Source organism: Zeugodacus cucurbitae, chromosome 3, assembly GCF_028554725.1.
Source record: "Zeugodacus cucurbitae isolate PBARC_wt_2022May chromosome 3, idZeuCucr1.2, whole genome shotgun sequence".
NCBI lineage: Eukaryota > Metazoa > Arthropoda > Insecta > Diptera > Tephritidae > Zeugodacus > Zeugodacus cucurbitae.
The window spans coordinates 47,076,778-47,090,171 of NC_071668.1; the positions used below are offsets into that span (position 1 = coordinate 47,076,778).

The window sequence follows — 13,394 nt, forward strand, 5'->3', positions numbered from 1 at the left end:
GTTTTGAAGGCATCTTTTGTGACTTCTGCTACTCATACTCTCGCCTAGTTTTTGTCATTTGACTTTATGTGTGGTATACCAAGTTTTCCGAATGACAACCCAAAATACAATAATTTGTTTGGTTTTGACAAGAGAAAACACTTTCTTGATGTAGTTAAAATTTGTGTATATAAAATTTGATTCCCACTTCACTCGACTTCATTCCATAAGTTTTTGATGGGATTAAAGGCAGGACTTTGAGCTGACTAAACTAATGATTCACTAGTATGGAAGTGACTGATATAATTTTCTTACATAAATATAGCATATAGTTCCATACAATTCTTTAAAATTTCCAGATAATGAAACTTGTTTACTTTATCATGGATCCCTAAGAGTGGTCGTATGCCAAGAAAATGTACCCAAATAATAATTCTGCTCCCGTGTCTCACTGTTGCTCAAAATTTTCGTGGAGCTCCCAGGTCGTTTCGTATTCCGCTTTTTTGTACGTTCATTGTCACCATGAAATTCATATGTTTTCTTGTCACATCATCCCGGAAAATTGTAACTTTTTCTTATGTGCATTTGTTTTAATATAGCAGTCATATTACGACGTACGTGGTCCAAGAACAAACTTTCTTTTATCAAATTCGCTTGTCTACAACTAGAACTGTATGCAGTCCTTATATTCATATTCACACATATATGTATATCTACATGGCCAGTTCCCATTCACATTTTCTGTCCGAACCTATTTGGTATGGGGCCGTCAATCACGTGTTTGTGCCACAATTAAAATTATCACCAATTCGCAGTCATCGAAATCCAATTAGATCATTTCAACGTTTGTCATTTTTCTCTCCGCACCGCCAAACATGCTCCTTCTACAGTTGCATGCTGCATCTGCATAGTTGAATTGTGGGCTTACTCCGTGTGGTATTGGTACAGTATTGGTAATAGGATTCGACGATACGCTCGAGTTCCAGTCTAATTTGTAATTGCACATACACTGTGAATGAGGGTTTTCGCCAGCCTACTCTTTGTTTCGAAATTCGATGTGAACATATGAAATGCGTTGGTTATTATATTTAGAACGGTTATGGTAAACGCACTAACACTGGCACCAGCTATGCCAGTGATAATCGGATTATCTGATGAAAGCTGCAAAAATTGCGCTGAAAATCAAAAACAAAATGAGAACTGACGTGCCTACGTATTATGTGGTAGCGCAGGTGGTTGGAAAACTGAACACAATAGCTTTATCCACAATGAACTATTCCATAGAAATTTCTGAAATGCATTTTATCTGCAACTAGTTGAAAATTAATCTTATCGAAGGTTAAAAATTAAAATGTTATTTGTATTTTGTATATTTTCGGTATATCAAAAAAAGCATTTACATATGTACATGTTAGGCGGATTTTAAATCCATCAGAGATCAAATGTTGTTCCTCCAATGATCAAGCTTTGTGCAGCACTACTATTCTTTGCTGAAGGCAGCTATCAGAAAACAGCGATTTTTAAACTTCATCGGATTTGCTTGGAACTCGTAATTCGGTGGTTTTCGGGATCGCTGATTACGAATCCGGTGACGGTTTTTCAAAATTTAAAATTGCTGATCCAATATGGCGGGCGCTATTTTCATAAAGTTCATCGGAAACGCTCGAAACTCTTTACTCGGGGGTTTTAAACGCCCCATATTATGAAAGATATATTTTTTATTTTTACAGCATTTGTTCAAAATATACCAATTTTTAAAACACCGTTTCCCATGAAACTTTAGGACAGTTTCTTAACCGGGACGAGTTTACATCACGAGTTGCTAGGAAGAAACCACTGCTATCCGTTAAGTTGGTTATCGTTCACTACGTTATATTTTGAAAAGCCAGTTAGCTTTTCTGATGATGTCATATTCTCTGAGGAGACTAAAGTGATGCTCTACTATAATGAAGGACCAAATAAAATGTGGAGAAAGCGTTCACAAGCGTTGAAATCGAAACATTTCTGTTGAAATAAAACAAAATATTCAAAATGTAAAACATTAAATTTTTAATCGAAATACAAACTTCCAAGAAAGCATAACTTCTACGGAAAGATTAATTATAACACTATATTTTTAATTGATGTATTTATTTATTTAAATTTATTGAAATGATGATTATTTTTCTAACTACATATATACGGGACTTCCTGCCTTTAGATGAACCAATCATGAGTTATGATGTCCACGGCAACACCTTTTTTTTGGACAGGTCATGGAAAATGTGGTGCCAACGGCTGATTTTTTTTTTTTTCAATTTCAACATTGTTTAAATATGTTTATTTGATATGCTGGTATGTGCAATATAAAATACATATATGATTGTGTCTTTGAAAAACAACGGCGCAGCGATAAGCAACGAAACGGGTTTTTCGGTCTTGTCTAGGTTTGCTTGTATTTTTTCTTTCGGTGTGGGTGTTGCGCTATAGCTCAGAGTGTATTGTTCGACAACAAAAACGGTTAGAGACAAATTTGTCGCATTTGGTGATATCTCAATTTTTACTGTAGTTACAGCTTGCACAGACGAACGGACACACAGACAAACGGATTTCAAATCTATTCGTCGTCCTGATCATTTTTATATATCTGTGTCGTTTTACCATAACATCTTAAGTCGACTTAAGTCAAAATCGAGTAAAGGTCATATTCTAGTTCTCCTATTCATAGGCCATATTTGTGTCCAATCCGATTTAAAAAATTCCAATTTTAAAGAAAGTTTTCGCCTTTTGTATTTTTCTTATCTTTATTTTTGAAAATATTACATACGTTAAAACATTTTAAGTAAACTTAAACTTTATGAGATGCTTTATTGGTTGTTAAAGGTTTCTTCAATTAAACTTATGTCAACTGAAGCGCTATTAATATTAAAAAAAAATTAAAAATATGTATTCAATAAAACATCTTATGTCCTCTTACGCTAATATGTTAAACTTATATTCTTATAATTTCTTCACTTAAATGGACATAAGTTGTTTTGAAAAAACTCGAATATTCAAAGGGGGAACTTTTTACATTTTGCAAAACATCTTAAGTCTACATAAAATGTTATGCAATAATTCGCTTCGAACATAACGGCATTTTAACTCAATATAAGTTTGTTTGGATGCGTGCTCACAACGCATTATTGCGCACATAAGCGACCAGTTGAAAACAAGTCGTTGTGCTAATAACTTTAAAAATGGAAAGTCATTTATTGAATAATATAAGCAAAGTAGATTTCGATAGTGATGATTCCATTATTGATCCAAATTTTAATATAAGTGGATGTACTGCAGCAAGTTCCAGTTCCGAAAATAATGATGTAAGTTTTATAGTGATTACATTTATAAAGTGATTTTAATAAAAACTTAATATTAGGAAAACTCTATAAGTGTTGCAAATAAAGTGGAAACAGAAAAATATTCAAAGAAAGATGCAAAAGATTCCAGGAATAAAGGGCAAAGTTACACCTCAAGCGCTGGTTAGGTTGTTCAGGCACGTGCAGTGCGCAGGTTGGAACCGTGCAGAAAGAAATGCGCAGATAGAATCACTTTTGAAGAACAGCAATATATACACACACAGTACTGGGAACTAGGCTCATACAATTTACGCAAAACATTTCTTGGTGGCTTAATTGAAGTTGAAGAAACAAAAACAGTAAAAAAGGCTAAACATGACTTAAAACCAAGGATAAGACCTTATACAAACAATTATTTCCTGGAAGTTGGTAGTAATAAAATCGCAGTATGCAAAAAATGCTTTACATTCACATTATCCGAGGCAGAACAATCTATAAAAACGGTTGTGAGTGCAAAACTTGATGGGCGTGTAATCGGCGATGGACGTGGAAAACATAAATGCGCTAAAAAACTTTCTATCGCAAAAGAGAATGAAATTTTATATTTTATTAAAAGCTTCCCATCGTATGAGTCGCATTATACGCGAAGGGACACATCTAAACGGTATTTGCCAAGTGATTTATCTGTGAATGAAATGCATCGTCTCTATTGTGAAAAATACGCTTATTCCGTTTCAATTTCAAAATTTTCGCAATTGTTTAGCACACTCAACTTGAAATTTAAAAAACCTAAAATTGACACTTGTCATAAGTGTGATTTGCTCCAATGCAAAATACAAGTTGCTAAACCCGAAGAATTGGACTCTTTACAACTACATGAAGAAAAGTAGATGACAGTGGTGAAAAGTATAGCTGGATCGACATTAAATGGCTAAGATATACCAAAGAAACTGGAAATGTTTATTTTAAAAAATCCTTAAATGAAGAAGAACCTTTTAAATTGATAAACATATCTAAACGAGGAATAAACTGCGTGAGAATGACAGATTTAAAAATATGCTACGACGCACCTTTAAAAATTGGCACAAAAAAAACAAGATCTTTTAGATATGTTACCTCTTGTGAATGAAATGTATAAGCCATTTTATATAAACTTAGCAACAGAAGAGCAGTTAGATTGTCATCCAGATCTTACAGAAGCTGATGAAACTAATGAATAATTTAATTTGCTTTGAAACCAGATTTTTTGTACTATGAGTTGAACTTATTAATATGATTTAAGAAACAATACATGAAGCTGTATATTTTTGTTATGAATAAATTTCTTGTTTTAAAAATAAACAAATACAAAAATCTTATATCGAATGAGTTATTTGTTTCAAATTAAGATTTGATTTTTCTTAACTTTTCGTTTTTTAAAATATCTTATGTACAAAACAACGAATAAAACATACTTCTTACTAAAATTTTTTTCAAAATCGGCATATAATGTCTTAAGAAATAGTTTTGCTTTATCCTTGATTAAAAATAACTCATTAAATTTCAACACAATAGATTTTAGAGGAAATCGCCAATATCTCAAAACTCAATTTTATGACTTAAGATGTTATGGTAAAACGACACAGATATATAACCCTATATGTAACTCGTTTAGTTTTAGGACTTACAACGAATCGTTAGGTGAACAAAACTATAATACTCTCTTTGGCAACTTGCGAGAATATAAAAAAAGGTGCGTGGAGTCCCTACGCGCGGAAGAAGTTTTACTTCTTAGTGATATTCCAAGAAATGCATAACATTTTGTATGAAAGAAAACTAGCGAGAGGGAAAGGATAAAAATATGGTGGAGTGACCAACACTTTCTTAAATTCACATTTTATAAATTTATTATGCACATTTTATGATGATTATGATGATAACTAAAATACGATATGAAATGTCTTACATCTATTTTATCTATATTTCTCGCGAATACCGCATCAATAGTCGTACCTCCTTTTGTCGTAGGATTATTTCTTCCATTGATCATTTCTAATGAAAATTTCTCTCTGAGGAATGCGAGTAGTGGTTCAGCTTCTGGCAATGAGAAATTTACATTAAAATCTCCCGCAAGGAGTACCGGTTGTTCGCTATACTCAACTGGTTCTCCGATAATATCTGCAAAAGCTTGCGAACCTGCAGTTGACATATTGAGGCATATTGTTGCTTTTACACTAACAAAATATACAGCGAATTTGCAATTGCAAATATGCAAGACCATTTGCACCAGATTGTGAATTGCCCTACTGTACTTATTGACTGCATTATTGTATTTACATATATAACATCATGAAGAAATGAAGGTCATAAACCTCACGCTGTCAGATAAAACGGTATACCTCCTCATCGCGTGTGCTAATACTTTCGATTTGCAATGAAAGTAAATGAAGACTGACTACAGAAATTATCCTGTGAAGTATAGTCTTAACTTTTCAACGGCCAACGCAAAGTATTTCAACCAAAAGTCACACAAAATAGTTGAGAACCTTTTCCGAAGTCAACATACATACATATGTATGTACATATGTATATGCTATTCAAATGACACCAACAATTGTTCAAACTGATATTTCCACGTTGGATACTTTTAAGTGCATCTTTTGATCGTCTTCTTACAGTGTCGCTCAAATGTTCTACGTTTTAGTACCACTGAAAAAGGTTACCAACATACATACATACATACAAGTGAAGCTAATAAAAGCGTATTTTTAATTTTTAAGGAGATCAATTTCCCCGATCCATTTATTTATTTGTATAGCTATCCGATCATGTGTTTCCATGCAAAAAATAGTACATTTGTATTCTATAACTTAACCAAAAGTGCCAAAAAAGTTTATCATAGACCAACACCTGTAGGACATCATCTGTTGGTAGCAATGTGAGTTGAAGGATTTTTTTAAGCTCATGTCATAAAAGGCGGGATGCCAGAAATAATCCCGCTAAAAGTATGGACAAAATCAGTGCGAAAGTTTACTTGATAGTGTAACAAGCTTTTAGCAATTTCTTAAAAAGACAAATGTCGGTAATACTTAAACGCTATTAAATTATATTATAAAAAAACGGTAGCGAAATAGTATATATTTAAGTTTGTTTATATAAATAAAGTGTGCCTTAGAGGTGTTCTACGTTATATGGAGATTTTTGAAATAGTGTTTTAAGTTAACAGAATGGGCTAATTTCTTTCCTTTTTATGTAAAAATGTTTAAAAAAAAATTTGGGGACAATCGGATGATGGGAAGACGGCGCGGAAACGTTTTGAAATTAAAAATTGCCTTCCTATAGGAAAAAACAAGTTTTATGTATTCAAGAATCAATTTTTCTTTTAGTGTATTTATTAAATGAATATGTATGCTTAATATGTCTCAACTAACATGATATAAAGAATAATTTTAATAATATTTTGTTCTTATTTCGAGTGAAAAAACGGTAAATAATATTTTTTTATCGCACCATCGTCGTAACTGCCGATTGCTTTATTTTTGCAACATGAACCAGCAATATTTGCAAAAATAAAAAACGTACGACTGCAGACTTTGGTAACGGTATTTTTGGGCAGCGAAAATAAAAAACGAACGACTGCAAACTTTGGTAACGGTATTTTTGCGCAGCGAAATAAAACGGTAAATGGACTGTGTTCTTTTTAATACGCTTTTATTAGCTTCACTTGTTTCAATAATTGTCACTCTCGTTTGTTTGGCATTTGAAATCAGATGTGTTAATTTGTGCGAAATTGTGATTATTTAATAAAAAACAGAAATGAGTGAATTACCAGCAACTGCGAGTACATTACATATACAAACACGACAACGTTCTGAACAAGTTGTGAATATTGAACTAATTGGAAGAATTTCTCATCAGATAACAGGTGCTAAACTACCATCGAACAAACAAGTACTGCAATTACTATTTTACAACATTAGATTTGTGTATCGGCAATTGAGAGAAAGTGCAAAATTAACAATAAATGCTGTATTAATATTTTGGCAACAAGCTCGAATTCCGACAAAGGATGTAGCTAGGTGTGTCGATAAATTAGAATCTCTGTACAAATTATGGCAGAAGATTCAAAAAACCGTACCAAATAAGAGATCTGATGCTCAGAAAAAAATTGTTGAAGACTTTTCTGCAGAATTGGATAATTTGTTTGACATTGCTCATAGAGATGCCTTACAAAACATGCGTATTAGCGAAGACAAGGAATTTTTGATTCTACAAAGACAAAAAGGTCGGCCTGGTAGCATGGCCGGTGCTGAAATGGTATTGTATCGGCGACAAAACAGAGCAGATCACCGCATTGTGAAAGAAATGTCTAGGAAAAGGAAACATCAACAAATGTCGGAAGTGAATCGTAAGTTTATCAAATGAAATTAATTTTATTTATAGTGGTAATGGTCAATTTTAAAATGATATTGTGTAGTCGAACTCAACGAACTCGACGATTTTGGTATGGACTATGAAGAAGATATTGGTGACAGTGAGCCTGAAGTAGCGGAAACCAATGTGAAAAAAAATACAAAACACACTGCTTCAACTTGTACTAACAGGGGAAGAAATCATTTTATCACACCGCGATTGCTTTCAGCACTTGATAGCGCCAAAGTAAGCGATGGAAAGGCGATGCACATTCTGATGGCGACTGCAGAAGCATTGGGCCATTGCACTAGCGACTTGGTAGTCAATCGTTCTACTCTCCATAGACTGAGGGAAGAGCATCGCAGAAAAGAATCACAGAGGATTCAAGTGAGTTTTATTGACAAAGTATACCATGATTGAAAATATACGTATAGGTTATTTAAATACTAATAATATCCTATTCTAGCTAAGTGATACACAAGCAATGGTCGTCCACTGGGATGGTAAAGTATTGCCAGATCTAATTGGAAAAATAAAAGTTGAGCGAATTGCAGTGCTTGTTAGTTATAATGGCGAATCCAAATTTCTAGGCGCTCCAAAACTTATATCTGCCACTGGTGAAGATATAGCTACAGCCGTTTTTGATACACTTAGTAAATGGAATATTTTAGATCGCGTAGAAGGCATGTCTTTTGACACCACGTCCACTAATACTGGTCCAATAAATGGAGCATGCGCTCAATTGCAACGCATGTTAGGAAGAAATTTGTTGACGTTACCATGCCGTCACCACATTCTAGAAATATACTTGCGTAGTGTATTCGACCTGCATTTCAAAGTGACTCAAGCACCAGAAGTCTCAATTTTCGAGAGATTTGCCAAAGCCTGGCCAAATATTGACACTTCATCATTTAAGAGTGGGCTCGACTGTGAAGATATAAAATCTCATATAAGTGATGGCATCTGCAATGACATCAAACAATTTTGTCATTCACAATTACAAAAAACGTTTGTTCGTGCTGACCACGAAGAATTTTTACGTCTAGTACTTACATTTCTTGGTGACAATGGTGGTAAATTTAAAACTCCCGGAGTTACAAGTCATGCACGTTGGATGTCAAAGGGAATATATTTCTTGAAAATATTTCTGTTTCGTGATCAATTTCACTTGAGTAAAGCTGAATTAAAAGGTTTAAGTCACATTTGCGTTTTTTTAGTGCGTTTATATATAAAAGCTTGGTACAAATGCTCCAATGCAATTACCTCTCCCCTGCAGGATTTAAGCTTTGTAAAAGAATGTATTAATTATGAAAAAGTGAACCCAAGTATTTCTTCGGAATTGCTGAGAAAAATGCAACAACACATGTGGTATTTGTCAGAGGAAAACGTCGCAATGGCTTTCTTTGATTTCAATGTTTCAGTAGATGTTAAGAAAAAAATGGTAAAAAATTTAAAATCAGAAGAGCCAACTTATAAACTACAAAACAATCGCAAAATAAAAAAATTAAGTGACTTAGGCAATTCGGATTTAAGCGAATTTGTATCCAAAAGAACTTTAACATTTTTTACGAAGTACAAGTTGTCAACCAACTTTTTGTATTTGGATCCAGAGTCTTGGGAAACAAACGAGGAATTCCAAAATGGTCGCACAATATGCCACAAATTGCTTGTTACTAATGATACAGCGGAAAGAGGTATTAAATTTATAAAGGATTTCAATACTATTCTTACAAATAAAGAAGAAGAAAAACAGTTCCTCCTTCAAGTTGTTGAAGAATACAAAAAAAAAATATAAGTCCTATAAAAAATCAGAATTAATTTAAGTTTTAATATTTCTAGATGTATTAAATAAATTGATATGAACAAAAATATTTCCTTGAAGTAGTAGTTTTAAGTTAATATAATGAAAAAAATTTGAGAAAAATAATACACTAAAAGAAAAATTGATTCTTGAATACATAAAACTTGTTTTTTCCTATAGGAAGGCAATTTTTAATTTAAAAACGTTTCCGCGCCGTCTTCCCATCATCCGATTGTCCCCAAATTTTTTTTAAACATTTTTACATAAAAAGGAAAAAAAATAACCCATTCTGTAAACATAGAATACATTTTGAATTTTAAGGACAGGTCTAGTGTGCCTACATATATTTTTAGCAAAAATGCCCAAAGTTAGGAAGTGTGTGGTTGGATGCGAGGGCGGACAGCATTTTTTCAACTTTCCCTGTAAGGTAAAAGATGAAGACAGGTTGGTCCAATTTGAACATAATTGGTAGTTTTTAATTTAAAATTTTAATTAATTAATATTAGAACATTAATATAATTAAATACATACAGTGGCTCACAGCTTATTTCGTGTAAGCAACAATTTTGATAATACTGATATGAAATTAATATTTTTTGCTCTGAACTAATTTAGTTTTAAATACAAAACATGTAAACAAATTTACGAAAGTATTAAAATTCAATATTTTATTAAACAAAAACCAAAAACACTCATAATTCATGGGTCACAGCTTATTTCGTGTGTCGATTTTCGTTCATGTGATACATGGAAATAACGGATGCAGAAAACTAACGGTAAATCAAAGTGTGAACTATGAATACTTAAGAAGCAGTTTATGTTCTAAAAACAATGCAGATCAGTTGCAATTACGCGGTATATCAACATGGGTCCACGCACTTCAATTGAAAAACGCGAATTAGTTATTAAACATTTTCAAAGTGGAAAAACGCAAAAACAAATTGCTGAAATGGTTGATGAAAGCCCGTTTACAGTTCGCAAAAGACCATTTAAACAAGGCAATGCTTTTTGGAATACGGTTATTTTCGCGGATGAGAGCAAGTTTAATCTTTTTGCGTCAGATGGTAAAGCATACGTATGGCGGAAACCAAATACTGAGCTCCAAACAAAAAATTTACGCGCAACAGTAAAACATGGTGGCGGTCATGTAATGGTTTGGGGTGTATGTCATCTGCAGGCGTTGGTAGATTGGAGTTTATAGACTCCACTATGAATAAAGAAGTGTACCTAGACTTATTGAAGCAAAATTTCCTTCAAAGTGCAGAAGACCTGGGTATACGTGACACTTTTCGCTTCTACCAGGACAACGACCCTAAACATAAATCTGGTCTTGTACAAACTTGGCTCATTTGGAATTGTCCACACCTCATCCAAACACCTGCACAGTCACCAGATTTGAACGTTATTGAAAATGTATGGCTCATTCTGGAAATTAATATTAGAAAACACCACATTTCTAGCGTCCAAACTCTAAAAGCGGTTTTGAAGGAAGAGTGGGGTAAAATATCGCCAAATTATACAAAAAAATTGGTGGAATCAATGCAAAACCGCATGAAAGCTGTAATCGAGCAAAAAGGCTTTTCCACAAAATATTGAAATTTTATTTTTGTTTACTATTTAGTAAGATTTTTTATACCACACGAAATAAGCTGTGACCCATGAATAATATTGATATTTAAAAAACAAGTAAGGAAGGGATAAGTTCGGGTGTAACCGAACATTTTATACTCTCGCAATTTATTGATGTAATTTTATAAAGATAACACAATTCGACCCATATGTTCGGTATAAAGTTCAATAGAATAACGAAAATCATCATAAATAGTATATGGGGACTGAGGTCATTCCTACCAAGATACAATGTATCGAAGACTATACGCTCACTTAATTTAATATTACTTATAATTAGGTATATGTATGAGATCTGGGGGAAGTTATGACCCGATTTTTACCATTTCAGGTACAGAGAGAAACTGTAATAAGAAAAAAATTCAGAGGGAATTACATTAAAATATCTGAGGGATTTACCTATATTTTCGGTGAAAAATTACCCTTAGGCACTGAGTTCTTCATGTTCGATATCAGGGGCCTTGAAAAGTCATGGTCCGATTTTGGCAATTTTTCCACAAGAGATGTCACAGCTCAAATACAGTATTTGTGTAAAGTTTTATTCCGCTATCTTTATTTGTTCCTTAAGTATATATGTATGTATTATAAAGTGAACGAATCAAAAGAATTCAAAATTGAGTTATATGGGAAGTAGATGTAGTTGTGAACCGATTTCGCCCATATTCCACCCGTGTCATCAGTGTGTCAAGAAAGTGTTATATACCGAATTTCATTGAAATCGGTCGAATAGTTCTTGAGATATGGTTTTTGACCCATAAGTGGGCGACGCCACGCCCATTTTCCATTTTGTAAAAAAATCTCAGTGCAGCTTCCTTCTGCCATTTCTTATGTAAATTTGGTGTTTCTGACGTTTTTCGTTAGTGAGTTAACGAACTTTTAGTAATTTTCAACCTAATCTTTGTATGGGAGGTGGGCGTGGTTATTATCCGATCCGAAAAGGAAATGGCTAAAATAAACGACTGCAGAAAGTTTGGTTTATATAGCTTTATTGGTTTGCGAGTTATATACGAAAAACCTACTTGGGGGCGGGGTTACGCCCACTTTTCAAAACAATTACATCCAAATGTGCCTCTCCTTAATGAGATCCAAATTTCATTTTCATAACTTTATTTATGGCTTAGTTATGACACTGTTTAGGTTTTCGGTATCCGCCATTTTGTGGGCGTGGCAGTGGACCGATTTTGCCCATTTTCGAAAGCAACCTCCTCAGGGTGCCAAGGAATATGTGTTCCAAGTTTCATTAAGATATCTTAATTTTTACTCAAGTTATCACTTGCACGGACGGACGGACAGACATCCGGATTTCAAATCCACTCGTCATCCTGATCATTTATATATATATAACCCCATATCTAAATCGTTTAGTTTTGGGTGACACAAACAACCGTTATGTGAACAAAACTATAATACTCTGTGCAACAGGTTGCCCACTTATGGGTCAAAAACCATATCTCAGGACAGAATTCAATGAAAATCGGTATATAATATTTTCTTGACACCCGACAACACGGTTAAAAAATGAGCGAAATCGGTTCACAACCACGACTACTTTCCTTATAACTCAATTTTGAATTCCATCTGAATCCTTCACTTTATAATATATACATACATTAGGAACCAATGAAGATAGCGAAATAAAACTTTACACAAAATACTGTATATGATCTGTGGCATCACTTGTGAAAAAATTGTCGAAAACGGACTTTAACTTTTCAAGGCCCCAGATATCGAACATGTTGAACTCAGGGCCTAGGGTTAAATTTTAACCGAAAATATGGGTAAATCTCTCAGATAATTTAATGTAATTCAGAGGAAATTGTTTTCTTTTAATAGTGTTTCTCTGTTCCAAAAATTATTGAAATCGGGTCACAACATCTCCTAGCTCCCATATATGTACCTAATTATAGGTTTTTCAAAAATTCGTTGGGCTTTATTCCGCATATATGTATTGGTTAATATGTGATATGTATATCTTAGCAAAATTAAGTGAGCGTATAGTATTGGATATAGTGTACCTTGCTGGTGAAATTGAAAGAAGTCGGAATTACCTCAGCCCTCATATCTATATGTATATGACGATTTTCGTTATTCTATTAAACTTTATGCCAAATTTATGGGTAAATTTGTGCGTTATCTTAATAAAATTTCTTCAATAAATTGCGAGAGTATAAAATGTTCGGTTACACCCGAACTTAGCCTTTCCTTACTTGTTAAATTGGATATTTAATTCGACTGAACCGGTTGGGTGTTAAACAGACTAAAAATAAAAATTTGTA

The 13,394-nt window shown here is 33.5% G+C and overlaps 1 pseudogene; it reads right to left on the bottom strand.

Annotated features, from left to right (window-relative positions):
- Positions 1–5,649: 5,649 nt before the first annotated feature.
- On the bottom strand, positions 5,650–5,761 carry LOC128920809 (small nucleolar RNA U3; annotated as a pseudogene).
- Between the last annotated feature and the right edge of the window lie 7,633 nt (positions 5,762–13,394).